The sequence below is a fragment of the Pogona vitticeps genome, chromosome 13 (genome assembly GCF_051106095.1).
Source record: "Pogona vitticeps strain Pit_001003342236 chromosome 13, PviZW2.1, whole genome shotgun sequence".
In the NCBI taxonomy this organism is placed as follows: Eukaryota; Metazoa; Chordata; class Lepidosauria; order Squamata; family Agamidae; genus Pogona; species Pogona vitticeps.
Genome location: NC_135795.1, coordinates 18,273,619 through 18,291,444, shown reverse-complemented (window position 1 = coordinate 18,291,444; position 17,826 = coordinate 18,273,619). Strand labels below are relative to the sequence as shown.

At 44.7% G+C, this 17,826-nt stretch overlaps 1 non-coding gene across 1 annotated transcript in view; it reads left to right on the top strand.

Moving 5' to 3' along the window:
- Positions 1-1,104: 1,104 nt before the first annotated feature.
- The window catches only part of LOC110084709 (uncharacterized), a 36,721-nt gene continuing 19,999 nt past the window's right edge, over positions 1,105-17,826 (top strand). The window contains exon 1 of the transcript XR_013539093.1: positions 1,105-1,226. This is a non-coding gene — a transcript (uncharacterized LOC110084709). The remainder of the gene's footprint in view (positions 1,227-17,826) is intronic.

Here is a 17,826-nt window from a genome sequence, read left to right as displayed (position 1 = left end):
ATTATAAGAGAGACAGGCAAGCAGGCAGGCAGGCAGGCAGGCAGACCGATCGATCGATCGATCGATCGATCAGTCTTGTTACCATCGTGGCTAAGGGCACAGGAGCAGAGGCAATTAAGAGTTGGTAACCTCTTGTGGCCTCATGTAGTCAGAACCACCCACACCCCCAATAACATTCCAGTGCAGACGCCTGAGTGGTTTATGGTAAGGAGATTTCTTGAGTCCATTGGCTGGATAGCTCAGTGAGTTGGGTAGAGGAGCCCGAGGTTGGGAGTTCGACAGCCTGTGTAGCCTTGGACAAGCTGCAGAGTCCAGGAAGAAGGGAAATGGGAATTATAAAAACATTGACTGGTATTATATACAGATACAAAAACCTAAGTATCCGTTAAATATTGGCACTGTATGTATGTATGTATGTATGTATGTATGTATGTATGTATGTATGTATGTATGTATGTATGTATGTATGTATGTATGTATGTATGTATGTATGTATGTATGTATGTATGTATGTATGTATGTATGTATGGGGAAATTGTACGCTTTTACAATGTGTATAGCAGATCCCAACATGTATGTATGTATGTATGTATGTATGCATGCATGCATGCATGCATGCATCATGATGATGATGCCAAAACAGGCATTTTAAGTCTCTTGGCAAAAATATATGGTGGTTGGTAGTGTTTTTTTTTTTTTAATTAGTGGGAGTAGCAGCCAGGGCTTCAGCTTCCACCTGAAGGTTCACAAGAAGATGCAGGGCATCCACCTCCCAGTCCCCCCCCGGGGGGGCTTGTCTTTGAAGGACCAGGGAGACGGAGGGGTGTTGAAGAGCGTCAGAAAGAGAAGGCAGCCAGCAGGGACCCTCTCACTCTGCCCTAGATCAGCCGGCATTCACCTTGCCTGCCTGCCTTCCTTCCTTCCCTCTGTGATAGATCCAGCTTCAGAGGAGCCCCCAGCCGGGGGGGGGGGGCAGCTCTCAGCCGGGCGGGGCGAGGGCTGAGTCATCAGCCCCACACAAGCAGCAGCTGGGAAGGGCTGGAGCAGCTGAACTCCCTTAAGCGATCAAGCCTGAGCAGCGAACACGGAGGGGAGCAGAAAGCAGGAGGAAAGCTTTATGGAGGCCCCAAGAAAAGACTCATCGTCACCCTAAGAAGAAAGTGGGCCTTTGCCAACTTCAGGTGGATTTTCTGGAGAGGTCATCCTCCATGGGACAACCTGCACAGGTACGGATCCTATTGAGTGCAAGCAGGACTGACTCCCAGAAATGGCTGGTAGGACGGAGGCCCGAGGTCACCTACAAGCTACAGAGAATCTGAAGATGCATGGTTTTATTTTCTCCAAAATCTTTCCAGGTAAATTATATATATATATTAAAAGCACAGTCTTGGAGGTAAAATGGGCAGAGAACTTCCCTTTAGCGAGATATACGGAGCGGCAGGTCAGTTGGGTAGATTTGAGGAAACCAAAGCAGCATCCAGAATGTTGATTGGAGTCTCTCTTAGCATAGGGTTGTTGCTCTTTGAACGTAGTTTTCTGGGGTGGGGTGGGGAGATGGGGGAATGGTTTCCATCAGTCAAAAGTCAATATAGCACCGGAGGCAGGCAGGAGGTGTAAATGAAAACCCATGAGGAGCAAGGCCTGGCTTGAGGCTCAGAAACAAGGTAGATGTAACAAGAACACAAGAAGAGCCTCAGGCAGAGAAAGACACAGCCTTTACCGAGTCAATGGGTCTCTCCTTTGGTCTCCCTCTTCTCCTGTTGCTTCCAGCTGTTGCCCGCCATGGCTGTCCTTTGCAGTCAAAAGTTTGCTCGGTGAGCTGTGGTCAACTATGGAACACAGCATCTTGTTATGATGGTCTGGACTGCCGGGCTCTGAAAGAAAAATGTCAAATGCATGCCACCAATCAAGTTCTAATAATTTCAATTTCCTTGCTGTTGTTCCGTGCCTACCAGAGGGTGGATGCCATTGTGGCTATCTTAAGCTGAAGGTTTAGTAGTTGTCAACATTGACGTTGTATTGGATGCGTGCCTCTCCTGTACTTGTTTTTGTATCTTGTTTGCCTTAAATGATCAGCTATGGCCACCCATTCATTTCCTTTCTCATCCTGTTTCCCAAGGATTATAGCCTTTTGCATTTCCTGCTGTTAACGATTTCTCGGTCTTTACTTGCTCACCTTAGTGCTTCATTGTGGGTCACCCTCTTAATCCATGGTAGTCTTCGCCTTATATGACAAAGCCATGTTTCAGATGCTTTTAATTTTTTTTTCCAAAGTGGCCTGTGTGGAAGTTATGGTTCTGTGCCAGAAGAACTGGGCAGTTCCAGGGCGTGTTTGCAGGGCTAGTGGATCTTGACTGTTCATTCAGGATGAAGGCATCCAAAAATACGTTGCATTGTTGCTCCAAACAGTACATAGTCTGTTCTCCACCAGCTATGGTGAGGATTACAGCAAAGCTCAGAGGGAGAGCTACAGTGAGATATGGGAATAACAGACTGGGTTGTCATCTTGGCTAATTCCAAGATCTTTGGGTTCCAATGCTATGAACACTGGTCCTTGGAAACATTGGTGTGTTCTTTTGGGGGGGCATTACAGCATTCTGGAAGTTGAACTCTGAAAACTCAACTTTTGCCAAGCTGTGTTGTGGTTCTTTTCTCCCGCAGCCTGTAGCACACATGGGCGATCAGGTCTGGAGAGGTGAGATCTGATCTGACGCTTCTTGGTCGTGGGTAGAAGTGTGACTTGTAGTCCTCAGGCTGGCGACAGAGACCAGAGGACGGGTTTTTCATCCTGCTCAAAGCCCAGATGGCTCTCTGAATCAGCCTGCTTCAGACTGATTCACTCTGCTTCTGGCTCAGATCAGAATGGCCAGATTTGGCTTGGGGGCAAATCAAAGTGAATCGACTTGCTCACTTAGACCAAAGGCACAAAACGAACCAGGGCAGACATAAATAGCTTCATTCCTGATAGGTGGTACGTTTTTTTGTAATATAAAAAAAGCAAAATGTAAAGGGGTGTATCCTGCAAACTTTGGACATTTGGCACATTTACTCCCCTCTGTGGGTTGTATAATAGTTATAATTATTATAATATAATAATTGTGTGAATTTCGTTGTATGGGTATACTGTGTATATACTTACAATGACAATAAATTATATTATTATTATTAATAGGGGTCACGGTGGTATCAAGTGAGTTCTGAAGTATGGCAAACCTTTCCAAGGTTCTCCAGGGAGAGAAGACTCAGAAGGGGGGGTTCCCCTTCCCTTCTTCTGGGGCCACCTTGAGATTCCGCAGCTTGCCCAAGGCCACCTGGGCTGGCTCTACTCATGGGTCCTAGATCAGCCCCCGAGGCTGTAAACCTCAATCAAAAATGCAACCACTGTTTTAGTTCTTGTATTAAAAACCAATGGGAAGATTTAGATCCAAGGCCAGGTCATGGTGAACAGGGCACAGGCTGGCCCAGCTGATTCAGGAAATCCTGGCCAACCAATTCCAGATCCATCCCAAAGCTTGACTTGTGACTCCAAACCAACCCAGAGGGTCCCCGGGGAGACAACTCTAGTGTCAGCACCCTGCTTTTCTCCAGCTATTGAAGGGGATGCTGCTAGGAAGCATACCATACTGCCTGCACTAGTAGGCAGCAAGTCTACACCATCGGGCCATCGATCCAGCTTGCCCTCCATTGCGTACCGGGGTGGTGATGGTTCACCAAGATATCAGATCCGAGGTCTTTCTCAACAACTGATTTTCCCCCCTTTTCTTTTTTTCCTGGAGATACTTTGGGACTTTCCGCAGAGAAGGGATTTATTCTGCACTTGACTTACTCACAGAATGCTAATGCCTTTGATGGATTGATTTTGCAGCTTTTGAAATCCTTGAATTTTAATAGGGTTTTTGTGTGTGCAGCAGAATTGGGAAAAGTTGCTTTAAAAAAAAAATTGGACTACAACCCCCAGAATCCTTTTTCCTTCTGGCTAGCACCTTCAGGGATTTTCAGAAGTGAAAATTCCCTATTCTAGTATGGTTAAGAAATAGGACATTCCTGGAATACAAAGTTAGCAGGCTGGAATTTTCTATGACCTCCCAAGGCAGAATATTGTGATTTTTTCCCCTAACGATTGCATTGGGAGTACGTGCATGTGCTGGTTTTGTTTCCCATCTGCTTGAGTTGACTATGTGTATGCAAACAGTATAGTACTGAGAAATGCTCTCATTATTTTATTTTATCCTGTCAAATTTTTCTTCCTTAGCCGACTTTCAAGAATGTCTTCCCAAGGTGACTTTATTGCAATAAAAGCACAATAGTTCAAACTTGAACTATAAAATCATGCATATATATATAAATATAATTTAAAATCACCTACTTACCAGACAATAAGATAATGGACTCGGCAATGTAGCCTTCCATTATGTGAGGAAGTATTTCTGTTTCTTAGTGCTGACCTTAAAACTGTTGTGGTGGGTGAACGAGCAAATTGAGGGGCCTGGAATAAATTGTAGGCATAGTGCCAAACGCCCTAAAGAGGTAAAAAGATGTCTTTTTGATTGTATCATGAACTTAACTCGTGCTGCAAAATAGTTTGGTTTGGTTTTGTGACTGATTCTGGACATGTAAGCTTCGACTTCATTTGGGAGCCAGCCAGCTAAGGCATGGCACTTGGAAGGAATGGCGTGCCTGGAGGGAAAATGTTGCAATAGCCTTAAAAGGGGATTTGACCCCAAAAAGCCAGAATGGGCAATAATGCCACAGCAAGAGCAAAGCAGGTCATAGAGCTTCAAGAAACTGGGGGAGCAAAAAGTAAGAAAAGAGGAAGAAGAGAGGTGGGCTCTTAAACAGCTGGACTAAAAAGAGATGAGTAGTTTAGGTATCTGGCGGTGGAGTTTGAGGTTGGGAGTTCAATTCCACACTCTGCCTCTTAGGAGAAGAGCCATTGGGTGAGTTACACACTCCGAGGGCACCCCCATGAAGAATCGAATTATAAATCATTTCTGGGTGCACTCTATCTGGAAAACCCTGAAAAGGGTCAGAATTATAAGCATGATTATTATTTTTGAAGAGGGTCATGTTGCTGACCTGACCGATATGGCCTTGTATTTGGACTCCTATATTTTGCCCCAGTGCATATCTCCTCCAGCAGCTCATGTGAGCAAACCCAGGCGAGAATCTGTTAGCATGCAGAGTTGCAATGGTTTGTTTGTGTGTGTGAGAGAGAGAGCGAGAGAGCGAGAGCAGATTCGAAACTGTCACAGTTGTACCAAGTCCAGAAACAGCCAGAAATGCCCACAAAATAGGCAAAACAAGTCTGGAAGGGCCAAAAAGAGCCATTTAGGATCCCTCTTTTCTTTTAGGGGAGAGTAGGACCTCTTGGAAGATCCCCCTAGCTTCCTTTATGCAAAAATACTAGAAAGACAGATTGCTATTTTCTATATCTCCTTTTCCTACCAAGCAACGATTCAACAAGATGCCGCATCACCCTCCGATTTTGGCTGCCCGGATTTATGGCACAACTCGGTAATTTCTACTACGGAAATGTATCCTAACCCTGCCAAAAAACGGTGCTCAACACAAATGTTCCTGGAGGCTCCGGCTTCCATTGGGGAAAAAAAATCTGTATTATCTATTTGTGTCTTTAATTCTGCTCTTCTATAACTTGGGAAAGCTATGGAAGCTGTAAAGTGGGAGGGAGATATTTTTCTACGCGTGACGATAACCTATCAATTCAACGGCACACATTTTTAATATCAATGTTTGTTCAAATTGGAGTGGCCTCATTAATTAATCCCCCCCCTCGCTTTTTGAAATTCCTGGGCCCCTTGTATTTTTAATTTTTATTTTTAAATTATTACTTGGCACAGTTAGCTTTTCTTCCTCTCTTTTCTCATGTAATGATTTCAGTTTTGATTTTTCTCGCTGCTTAGTCAGACTCATAATGCACAGCTGTGTTCAAAAAAAGAGGAAAAAAACGCAGGCTCCTTTGATAATATCTCAGTTATGTATTATGAATGTTTTTAATGCTGGAAGACTGTGCAGTGTGAAGCCAATCCAATAATAATTAGAGAGGGAAAGAGAACCCCATCCGTCTCGTATTTTGGTATATCTTTTGCAGTGTTTGGTCCTTCCGCATTTCTAGTGGAAAGACGGGCATTACTCAGCCATTCTCAACAACCTCAATGGTTTTTCCAGTCCATTAATTACATTTATAAGCTGCATCCTCCACCCACCAGTGGCATGTGCAATAAAATTATGGGAGGGGGGAGAGAAACTATGATAAAACCAAGAAACGTGAGAACAGTCCATATACCTCTCGCTATAACATTTTAGAGCAGATGTTCAAATTAAGACAGAAGAGTGACCCAACCACGAGGCAGCATTAAATGCTTCACAAAACAGACTGGTGTCGGCTGCCCTAACTGAACATTTTTAATAAAAGGACCTTGCCTTCTCTCCTTCAGCATGATGTTGCAAAGATATTCTTACCAAAAAGGTGCTGTCTTTCACTTATTGCTTTTAACTGTAATAAATAATGGTGTCGCATCAAGTTGATTCTGACTTATTCAAGGTTTTCCAGGTGGAGAGTACTCAGAAGTGGTTGACCCTTCCCTTCTTCCTGGGGAGCCCTGGGACTCCTCTGCAGCTGGCCCAAGGCCACCCAGGCTGGCTCTTCTGGGATGCAGAGTGCGGGAATTGAACTCCCACCCTCTGCCTCCCAACCTCTGGCTCTGCGGTCAGATCCCTAAACCACTTTATTGACGAAACCCACAGCAGAGCTGGCGAGATGATGGTGAATTACAAGCAACAATTATTCAGATTTCCTGGTTCAAAACTGATAAGGATAAGGGGGAAGAACTGCCACTCTCCACATGTTGATGAGTTACTGCTCCCAACGTTGGCTGGGGTGACGTGTGGAAGTCAATGAAACCTTGTACGTAACTCCGATTTCCACATCTGAACTTCACTGGAGCTCTCCAAGGTTCTGAACCACCAACTCCCCACAAAACCACCCTAGATTCAACCCATCCTTCTGTAGATTCACTCCCTCAAGGAATCTTCTCCTTCCACTGGTAGGAGTTCCACAACTGCTGGAAAGTCATGTCTTATCCGCCCCGGGTTTATGACCAGCAGTCATTTGTGACTCTGGAGAGGTAACAGGCAGAGAAGAGCATCATGGTCTCTGACAGATTTCTGCAGCTACCTGATGGGAGAGGTTGTCTGTGCATGGACATGGGTTTTCTTTTCTCCTCAGCGTAACAGAATACGGTACTTGGGACCTTGCTGCCTTGTTTGGTGAGTAGCCACTGATGTCAGAGTTGATAAACGCAACTTCTGCCCAACGAAGGTCACGGCTGGCACATTGGCCAGCGAAGATGGACTCTTTGGATTAAGTGTTTCCACTGCTGAATGGATCGCTGAGGCGATCGCCAGCGACAGCTGCCTGCTTCAAAAGGCCAGAGACTCGGACTGTTGCCTAGAACTCCTTTCGCCAACATCCAACCCTCAACCAGCACCTGGCGGTTTAGCTAAAGATCATTATTTAGCCCTGATGGAGAGAGAGAGAGAGAGAGAGGCTAGCGCAGGCAGTTATGATGCACCGGAGAAGCGGTGTGGTTTCTTTATTTCCCTACTGGCAGGGAGAGTGTTTTGTGCTCCAGAGGCGTGATATTTGCATTTCTGGACTCCCATCTCCCCCCCGAACTGCTCAGGTAGCACCTTTATGTCTGGTGGTTTCCCTCTTATCTGGTTTCTGGGGAGCAAAGATAGTGGGAGAGAAAACTAATATTTCTCCTTGCTCCTTCTAGAGAGCAGCGAAAAGCTCACGGAAACATCTTAGATGCCTTGGAGATTAGCTGTACCTGAGAGGTTATTTTTCCTCTAAGAGAGGGAAGGAAGCTGGGGGCGGGAGGGAGGGAGGGAACGTGTTGCTGTGTGTCTTTAAAAGAGTTTGGAAAAGTTATTTTCAGGGTCTGCCGCTCCCTGGCCTCTGAGAGAGGAATGCATAGCTAATAGATAAACAGGCTTCAAAATTCTATTTCGCTTTTACTTCTTCAGAGTATCTTCCCATTATGTGAGGCCACAAATTTTAGAGGAGCTGGTAATTTCTGATGTTTTTTGCTCTGCGCTGTTTTTCATATGTTCTCCTGAATTATCACTCAGGAGCACCTTTCCCCCCACTACTGGTTCTTTTATTCCCTCCTCTTCATCTTTCAGTTCATGTTATTCTTCCTCCTCTTCCTCTCCAATCAGTGGAGTGGCGGGCTGTGGACTCAGAGGTTGGGAGTTTGATTCCCCCACTCTGCCTCCTTGATGGGGGCCAGAATCGGATGATCGAGAGGGTCCGTTCCAGCTCTGCAGTTCTGAGATTATGCTTATTCTTTTCTCCAGTTTGCAGCCAGAAAAGGGAGGCCATCTATTCCAAAAAGGAATATTCCTTTTTTTAAAAAGAGAGTACATTAATAGAGAAAGCTGTGCCAGCAGGAAGAGTTAATTAACTCTTTCATTTCTTTAATTTCCCATCTTGATAGTGTATATATCCATTAATTAGTTGCATGTATTATTAAGTTTTAATATTATTCTGTAGTATTTTATCATTTTTTGTCTAGAGGGGCGGGGTATAAATCTAAATAAAGTAAAGTAAAGGAAGAGCTATGGAAATCATTACAATTTAGTTGGGAAGAGAGTTGGCATTTCCCCCCTTTTTTTCCTATCCCCCTCCCCGATGGAAAGGAGAAGCACAGCACGAGGGGAGCAGAACAGACCCCAAAAAGTTTTTAAATTGCCAAGCATGGACTTAATTGGTAGGGAACCCGAGGTGGGGCATAGAACGAGAAGCATGCCCACCTGCCAGGACCAGCCTTATAGCTGGGCAAATTGGCACTGTGTCAGGCAACAGATTTTAGAGAGAGTTTGCAGAATGTGCTTGATTTGTTTTAAATCATGTTGGCTTTTAAAACTGGCTTTTTGAAATGGTTGTATCTGAATGCTTTTAAAAAATGCTGAAAATGCCCTTTAAAATATTGGTTCCCACATGTGGAGAACAGAAAACCTGCATATGTGTGTGTGAGAGAGATTGTGTTATTTCTTAACAACAACAATAATGATAATCATGTGATAACATGGTTATTAACATCCAGCCTTTCTCAAGAAAAAAAACTATTGAGTTTTTAGTTTAAAATTGCTTATTAAGTTAGTGGTTTTGTTTTTTTTAAATTTGTAATTATGGATTGAATCTTATTTTTAAAAGGGGGCTGATAAAGGAGAGTTGTGAGATGCTCTAGGAAATCCAAGAAGCATCTCTGAAAAGCTGAGAACTACCATTTCAAAAGGAACATTTGAAAGTAACTAGAAAATACAAATTGCTACATCATTATAGTACTTTGATCCTGGTAGTTACATTTTTTTTTTAAATGAACAATCATGGCTACTTTGTATTACCCTAAAAAGTAACATTCATTGCAGGTAACTGAATTACTTGGAATTTGTTACTTCCAGGATCTCAATTCTGCTGTTTCAAAGCAGCATTCCAGAAAAGGAGTCTGTGAGGTGAACTCCCCCAGATGTTTCAAAGTGTACCTTATTTTTCCATGTATAAGACACCCCCATGTATAAGACGCCCCCCACTTTTCTAACCCCAAATTAAGAAATCTAAGTGGGGCTTAGCAAGTGGAGGGGGAAAGGGATCAAAACGCCGCAGGATCGCTCTGATCCCTGCTTTCCCCTCCACTTGTTTTTGTTCTCAACTCAGCTTACTTCCGTGTATAAGACGACCCTCAATTTTTAGTCTAAAGATTTTAGACAAAAGTATAGTCTTATACACAGAAAAATATGGTATTTCAAATGAATTGATGAATGAATGAAAGAAAACTTCCCAGCAATCCTTGTCAGTGAAGCCAAGAGTGAAGAATGCTGGGAAAAGGACTCCAACCATGTCTGGCACGTCATGCTTTGCCTGTGATAGAGAAGATCATCTCCATGAGAATCCCAAGGAAGTTCTTTCCAGGCCAAGATCGACAAGTCTGGAATGAGGCAGATTATAGAGATAGAGGGTCTTGAAGCTTTCTTGGGCTGGATTTGGCCCTGGGCTAATAGTTGCCGATCCCTGTCCCAAATCAAGAGATATTTAAACACCTCTGAGGGTGCTTACAACCAAATCTGTGCCTATCTGAGAGCGAAAGAGTTTGCCATAGTGGCAAATAAAAGAATTGTAATTAGCCATAAATGGATATGAGAGCAGAGGGATTTATTAAGGATAAGCCACCCGCTCCCTGTCTGAAACTGGGGCCACTGCAGCTTTCTGCCAGTGTCTAGAGGTCTCAAAACCACTTTAATTAATTAGCTGATCAGTTAAAGAAATCTTGGCAGCACTCCAGATTTGGGGGGGGAGGAAGTTGCTCTTTAAGTTTTACTGAGAGGGGAAGCGGCGCAGAGGGAGGTTTACACACAAGGAATCCCACTGAGCTCAACAGGAGGCATTTGGGGAAACACCGCCACTGGCACCTGCCACTTCTGATTAGCGCCTTTTGATGCCTCCCACCCGGCAATCCTAAACATTTCACGATTACTATTAATAATTATAGATGCACGAACATTATAAAACAGCGTTGCGGAAGAGAGGAAAGTGCCGAGTTCTAAACAGCTGAAAGGCCACCTCCCTTCCGTTTCACGTTCGGCTCAAAAGGCGGCCACATTAGGGAGCCAATTTGGAAACGCAGCCAGGAAGGCTAGATTCTGAGGCAGGGTTTAAAAACACACACAATTCCCTTGTATATATTCTAAATTTAATTATGAAGCCAACACAGAGCACGAACACACACAGGCATAGCTCATTTTAAAAACACATGTAGCTGTTAGGATAATGAGGTATTAAAACAAAAAATAAACCAAAGTCAATACTGTGGTCCTGTTTACCCCCCCCTCTCTTTTTTTTTTCTTAGCAAACAGATTTGTTCCTTTGGCACACATGATTAATTCCTTTACTCATCAGCATAATGGGGGAATTTAGTATTCTGTTTTTATTGCCCAGGTTCCTTCTGGAGGCGCCTTGCAATTAAAATGCCCAACAAGGTCAATGGTCAGGAGCAAACGGTTCAATCCATGTTAAGTATCACCACATGTACCATGATGTGTGTGTGTGTTTTTTAAAAAATTGATTGCAATGCACACTCTTTTATTTATTTTGCTGAAAGGTGGAAAACATCCAGAGCAGGTTGTTAAACCTTGACGGAAACTTTGCTGTTATTCTTAAGCACTGCCGAGTTGCTTTTGACTCAGGGCAACCCTATAAATGAGCAATCTCTAAAAGGTCCTGGTTCTCTACAGCCCTGCTCTGGTTCTGCAAACTCAAGCCTGTGGTTTCCTTTATGGATTCAGTCCATCTCATATTGGGTCTTCCTCTTTTCCTGCTTGCTTCAACTTTTCCTAGCATGATTGTCTTTCCAAGAGAATCCTACCTTCTCGTGATGGGCCCAAAGCAGGGCATCCTCAGTTTCAACATTTCTGCCTCCAGGGATGGTTCAGGCTTGATTTGATCAAGGATCTCCTTGTTCATCTTCCTGGTCATCCCGTGTATCCGCGAAGTTCTCCTCCAGCCCCACATTTCCAATGGATCTATTCTTTCCTTGGAAATCCAACTCCCCAACTGAAATGTAAAATACTGCTTTTCTAAGTTATTACAAAGAACGTCGCCATCCTGTTTCTGTTTGCATGAGGATTTATGACTGAACTGCCACCATTTCTTTTCGGAATATTTAGGTTGTGTTTGGTTACAGTGGTACCTGCTAATCATGGGGACTTTGTTCAGTCAACTGAACAGAACCCAAAGTCAACCATGGGCAATATCAGCAAATTCTAGTTTTGCATTTTCCCCCCTCCTCTTTTGCCATGATGTGGCTGCGGTACAATTCCTTTGACATCTTCTTGAACAGAAAACAATCTCTCCTGTTGGTTCAGTGGCCTTCCACGTTCTGCATCTTGACGTTCTGTGGTGGTGGCAGTGAAGGTGGCCTTCACCCTTCCTCTCTAGCTAGCATTGTGGGGCGTTACGAGCAGTCCTCGCCAGTGGGATGAAACAAGCCAGCTGCTTCTCCAAGAACGGCGCTTTTGAAGAACACACAGCCACATGGCTGAATGTCACTCCACAGCACTCAAATCCGTCAAGCGAGGTGACAGGAGCCTTAGTCATTACTCACATAGCATCCATGAAATGACGTCCTCACAGTGGAAGACTGGCCCAGGATGATCAGTCCGTCTTCATCATACTGTTGTTGAAGCTTCAGATAGTCGAGACAAGTGACAGGCAACCTGTTCTATCCTGTAACGGGGCTGGGTGTCATTTCCTATAGATGCACGGGCTTGCTCTTTGCTTAATAGGCTGTGGAAGATGCTCCAGCACTAAACCATATTCTGAATCTTAAGCATGAAGACCGAGCGCTCAACCTCTTCTGGTACATACATAAAGATGTATGATTTGTTCCTTCTACAGTCTGCCTTTTCTACAATAAGCTCAGGGTGAAATAGAGGCATCTCTCTCTCTCTCTCTTCTCACATCCTCAAGCGTCCTGGTCAGGCAGGCTAGACAGAGAGAAGGTGACGGACTTATACTCACTCAGTGGGTTTCATGTTGGACTGAGGACTCAGACTCAGCTCCCCCTTGTTCCAGTCCAATGCCCTAACTGGAGAACAGTGTTAAATTATATGCAGTCCTACCCAACTTTTCAGAAAAGCTATCCAAGATTGTCCATTGAAAACCCCTGGAACAGAAAATACAGATTTGCACAGCATTTCAGTATGATAATTTAGACTTGGAGGCTCAGGATTTGAATTCATCACTATAATTTAAATCAGAGCTTTGGAAACTTGAGACTTGTTTTTAACTACAGAGCTGGCTGGGGGATTTTGGGAGTTGTAGTATGAGAAGGAAGGTTTCGAACCTCTGATTTCAAGAGACCAGCAACAGCTCCTTGTAGCACAGAAGACGGTGACAGGACGCAAGTGGGCCATCTGGCCCATCCGCTCACTGGGTGCGGGCAACGTCCAGGACTGAGCAAATCTCCACTTCTTAGTGGTCTTTGAAAATCCTTCACCCAGATGCAGACTGGAAGGCTGGGGGTGCGTTTCATTTGAATGAAATGGGGGCCTCAGGTGGCACATTTTGGGGGGCTGTGAAAATAACTGACCAAGTTGTTCATTCTTTAAAATATTCTGATTGGGCTTTTACTCTCTGGAGTGGGAGCAAGACTTTGGAGAAAGCATTCAGCCCCATGATCCATAATAACATGGCACACTTATTATGTGCTTTGATCTGGGAGCATTTGCTGGCTGGCCTCAGACGGCAAAGGGTCCTGGGTCTGCCTCTGTGATTCCCAGCCTTAGGTAATCCAGATGTTCTTGGACTATAACTCCTGGAAATCCTGGCCAGCACAGCTAGTGGTGAAGGCTTCTGGGGGTTTTAATCCAAGAACATCTGGGGTCCCAAGGATTGGGGATCCACTGATCTAGGACTAAGACTCAGAAGGCCTGGGTTCAAATCTCCCCTTGGCTCTGAAACAGTCTAAGCAACCTTGGGTCCACCCCCACAATCTTGCAGTCGAGATAAGCAGAGAGAGGAGGAGACCCACAGATGCCACCTTGTGAAAAGCAAGGAAGAAATTAAGGAAACGTTCATTAGGGCTGTGCATGGAATTTGAAAAGAAAAAAAAAAGCAATAATTTTCTAAGGTGAACCAGCCTGATTTGGACCCATTTGTATGAAGCCGTGGAAGTAGAATGGCCAATTTCTAGTGAATGTGTAAACCAGTTTGTGTTGGGCGCACAAACTGAATTGGACGGGTGGGTGGGGGTAAACATTGCTCCAGACTGAAGCGTTCGTGCTGCGTGGAAAAGGGCTTCCTTCTCTACTCCTGCTCTCTGCGTTCGTTGCCACCAATTTTCTCCCCACCCTGCAACATATTTGCTAGGCTTGGCCTGAATGCTTAATCCTGTTCTGCTTGGTTTTTAATGGCTTCAGGTCTTGAGGAAATGTAGCCTTTATGAAGTCAGGAGGGTGTTCTACCAGTGAGAAATGAAAGAAAACATCAATAAATCATCCAGGGCTGACAGCTCTCCTAATTCGCCGAGTGGCGGAAATTAGAGAGCGATCTTTCCATAGCTGAATCATACTTAAAAGTGGAAAGGGGGGGGGAAGACGCAGACAAAGAGCCTGAAGGGGTGCAAAATGCAATTATTTAAACTTCCAAGAAAAAAAAACACACTATACCTTTAAGGAAACCAGTACCTAAAAGGCTAAATATTAGAGGCATTCCACAATATTGTGTCTTGTGCTCCCATTCTCTGTCGTTGCTCCCAGACTTTGGAACTCCCTCCTACTAGGTGCCAGGCTGACCCCATCTTCATTGTTCTTCCGCAAGCAGGCAAAGATCTTTTTCTTCAGGCAAGCTTTCTCTCTGTGACTGGCTGCCTGGAGGGATTTTTTAAACTGGATGGTTGTGCTTTACTGCTTCGAATGTGCTTTTAGTGTTGCTTTTGTTTACCATCGTTTAATGTGGCATTTGTGTGATCCTCTTCACTATTTGTAGACTTGCTGTTTTAAGCTTTAAATATTGTCTTCTAAAGACCTTTTCTGCCTTGGGTCTGTCTTAAGAAGAAAGGTGGGGTAAAAATATTTTAAATAAATAAACAATATATTCATTTGGGCTAGGAAAACTATCCTCCATTTATTCACTGTAAGCTATTGCCTGCAGTGTAGATTATAAGCTCCTGTAATTAATGTTTTTAAAAAATCCTGCCAGTATTGTGCGGCTTTGATCAGTACAATTGGGGTCCTGATTAAAGAGCAACAGGGTTTGGAAAAACAGCCAACTTTCAGAATCTACAGCTGTTCAGTTTCTTTAGGAGAGCCAGCTAAAATACCGGTTTCAAAGTTTGCAAGCTTTTGAGCTTTGCAAAAGTCTTCCTCAGGCTAGATGGTTTTAAAAAATGCAGAGAGGGAAGGTTTTGAAAAATCACGAAAGTGGAAAAACAAGGTCCAGTGTTGTAATTTTAAGGACAGTATTTAAACTCAGTCCTAGATGGAGATAAAATAGTCATTGGTAGGTAAGCAAGTGGGGACGTGGTGGCACTGCGGGTTAAACCGCAGAAGCCTCTGTGCTGCCAGGTCAGAAGACCAGCAGTCGTAAGATCGAATACACATGACGGAGGGAGCTCCTGTCGCTTGTCCCAGCTCCTGCCAACCAAGCCGTTCGAAAGCATGCAAATGCGAGTAGATAAATAGGTACCACCACCGTGGGAAGGTAACAGCGTTCTGTGTCTAGTTGCGCTGGCCATGTGACCACGGAAACTGTCTATGGACAAACGCTGGCTCTACGGCTTGGAAATGGGGATGAGCACCATGCCCTAGCGTCGGGCACGATGGGACTAAATGTCAGGGCGAACCTTTACCTTTACCTAGGTGAGCAAGTACCAAAGTAAAGCATGCATGATGTGCTCAAGGACAGAGAAACAACGAGGACTCTCAATTTTTGAAAACACAAGGCTGTTTTCACATGAAGCGTAGGCCAGCCGTTGCTTCTTCTTCATCCGCAAGCTGAAGAGTTCTGGAGAACGAGGATGCTTGTTATGTTATGGCTCTGATAAAATTATTTGCTGATTCCGCCTTTTCTCTTCATCGCAGACTGATGCAGCTCCCTTTGTTTCATAACCCTCCCGGTTCTGAAAGAGTCTCTTCACAACACCCCGACACTCCTCTCACGGTTTGGCGATGGGTGTTCCCGAGCGGTTCTTAGCCTCAGTCCCTCCAGATCTTTTGGACTTCAACTCCCAGAATCCTTGGCCATGTTGGGTGGGGCTCCTGGGAAATCTAGAGACCCAAAGCGGGGGAAACCGCCACTCCAGATCATGGGCAATGAATAGCTCTTCTCTCTGGTTGCGGCTAAGTGAGATGTCATCATCTCTCAACCTCGGCCATGCTGGGAAGGGCTTCCAGGAGCATAAGTGTGAAACATCTAGACCAGTAAGTCCCCAAACCTTTGGTCCTCAAATGTTCTTGGACTGCAACTCCCAGAAATCCTGGCTTGCACAGCTAGTGGTGAAGGCTTCTGGGAGTCCTAGAACATCTGTGGACCCCATGTTGGGAATCCACGGATCTAGAGACTCCAAAGGTTCTTCAACCTTACTCTAGATCCATCAAGATCTGCCCCATCCTAATTCTCCCATCAAAACCCCAAGAGACCAGAGCCTTTGAAGCCATAATGCTTCTTACCAAAGATGGAGAACATCCCCAAAGGAGGTTCCACATCTCTGCTCCTTACCTGAATTTTACTGACAACAAAAAATGTTCTCCCGTCTTTCCTCCTCACCTGAAATTAGCGTCTTTCTCACCCTTTCCTCCTCCGCCCATATTACCGCAAGCTCCTTTTTGATTCCTTTTGCTTTTGAAACAAAATTAATGATGTCCTGTGTCATTTCCCCCCCCCCCCATAACCATTCCTTTAATAACGGGAGCAGACAGCAGGATAATAAACTGTATACATGCCCTCTAGTTGTTTTGGATTTGGAGCCCTCTTGTGCATTACAAATCTAACTTCCATTTTTTGTTTTTTTTGAGGGAAGCCGTGTGCAATAGAACCCTTTGCCTCTCCCGCTCAGCCTTCTTCGCGCCCTGCTTCTCATGCATGCACTGGGATGTAAAGCATAGCTTTCAAAAAAGAAAATATTCTCTTATGTGTTCATTAGGTTGAGTGACATCTAGCTGGGGGGGGGGCTCTCCATTATACACTTCGCTGCTTTTCTCATGGTGTGGGACACAGGCAGAAAAAGTGATCCATAAAGCTAGAGAGAGACTGTGTCTTGTGTTATTTCTTGCCCCCAAAAATCTGTTAAATGAACACCAGATGAGAAAATGGCACTCAGGGATTCTCCCTTCGTCTTCGGGAGCTCACAGGGCACATTTGCAAATGCAGAGTGTGGACTGCTAGGCTCTTTTGTACTATCCTTAAACCAGCATGGCCATTAAGGAATTCTTGGTTTATGGTGGGGATCCCTGCTTGATTAGCCAGCAGGGCTGCAAAGCGGGGAGGGGGGAAATTTAGAGAACTGCTCAGTGGTTTAGGTCTCCGGCTGCCGAGCCAGAAGTTGGGTGTTTGATTCTCCACTCTGCCTGCTGCAGAAACAGCCAGCCGGTGTGGCCTTGGGCAAGGACCACTATCTCAGGTGCCCCCCCCCCGAAGAAGGGAATGGAAAACTACTTTGGATGCTGGTCCCAAAACGACTTTCCCCAAGATCTAGCATAAATCCTTACAGCAGGATTGTAAGGAAGGCCAGTATCATTTTTATCTCTAATGATACACAGGAGGCTCTGAGATGGTAGCTGGTCCAGTAAACTCACAACAAATTCATATCTGGGAGTTTGCTACTCCGTCTGTTGGCTATTTTACACCAGGACGCTTGCATTTTGGCCGAGGGAAGGAAACATTGATTTGCAACCGTAACGTGGCCAGGCATCCTTCATTATAAAAGACATATCTATCATGCAACAAGCCTCTGGTGATAGCCCCCTTTGAAAAAATGTCTCTTTCCTAGTCCAGATGAAAGAGAAAAGCTAGAATCAAGTTGGGGGGAAAACTGCACAGGCAGCAATCATACAACCTGCCTCACCGTCCTGTAAACAGACAAGGCGAAACCATGCTCCTTGCCTGTGGTCGATGCGGCTTTCCACTCAACGTTAGCTCCCTGGCGCACTTCTTCCCTGCAGTCAACACCCTTCTTATTTTGTGTTTTGCTGGTCATTTTGATCGATTTCTGGCTGTGCGTTAAGACACCCGCTGGAAACGGCAAG